Below are 966 nucleotides of genomic sequence, written 5' to 3'. Positions count from 1 at the left end.
CACAGGGAATACCGTCATTGCACTGTAACTACGTCTCCAGGCTGTTGGAAAGGAGCCCTTGGCTTCTGTTTGCCCCACGAAATTGAACCCCTCCCATTAGTTCTCACAAACTGAGAACTAGTTCCCACATTGGTAGGAATTCCCTTTGCTTACTGGATGGGGTAGGATAGGAACTCATTACTCTCTTAAAGGCCACAATGACGCTGTAATACACAGGACTTTTTTTTGTAGAAAAAGCCCAGCAGGAACTAATTAGCATAATAGGCCACACCCAACATCAGAAACTCATTAGCATATTAGGACACACCCCTGACAGCACGGCTCATTAGCATGTTAGGTCACACCCCCATGCCTTCCCTTGGCTTGCCCGGGGAGGCATTTAAATGCCTCCCTGATCCTTCCAGGGGCCCTCCTTGCCCGCCCGCCTCGGAGTCGCCGGGGGCAGGGTCGCTCTCCAGGTCTTCCCTCTGTAGCCACACATGCAGAGGTTTTGGCTGTAGTGGGCGTGGCCAACTCTGAAGCCAGCCGGAACTCCATTCCTGTGCCTTCCTGCCCCAAAATAGCCCTGGTAATACATATATGGCTTTTAAAAAACACACAGAATGATTTCTTCCCAGTCTCCTCAAAGCCAAATAGGATCGCCAGATCTCCCCTTGGCCACCGGCTGGGGATGGGGGTAGGGTTGTCAGATCCAAGTTGGGAAACTCCTGGAGATTTGGGGATGGAGCCTGGGGAGGACAGGGACTTCATTGGGGTGCAAGGCTATGGAGTCCACTCTCCAAAACACCCATTTTCTCCAGGGGGATTGATCTCTGTAGTCTGGAGTTGAGCTGTAAATCCAGGGGGTCCCCAGGTCCCACCTGGAGCCTGGCATCCCTAGAGCCAAATCAGCTGTTGGTTCCTCACAAAGAAATAAATGCTGAATCTGTCACTATCTTCAGCCTCAGCTCTCCCTATCTAAAGACC

Source organism: Gekko japonicus, unplaced genomic scaffold (genome assembly GCF_001447785.1).
Source record: "Gekko japonicus isolate JY-2015 unplaced genomic scaffold, Gekko_japonicus_V1.1 scaffold1358, whole genome shotgun sequence".
NCBI classification, from domain to species: domain Eukaryota; kingdom Metazoa; phylum Chordata; class Lepidosauria; order Squamata; family Gekkonidae; genus Gekko; species Gekko japonicus.
The sequence above is the reverse complement of the archived record's forward strand: the minus strand, read 5'-3'. Positions refer to the sequence as shown.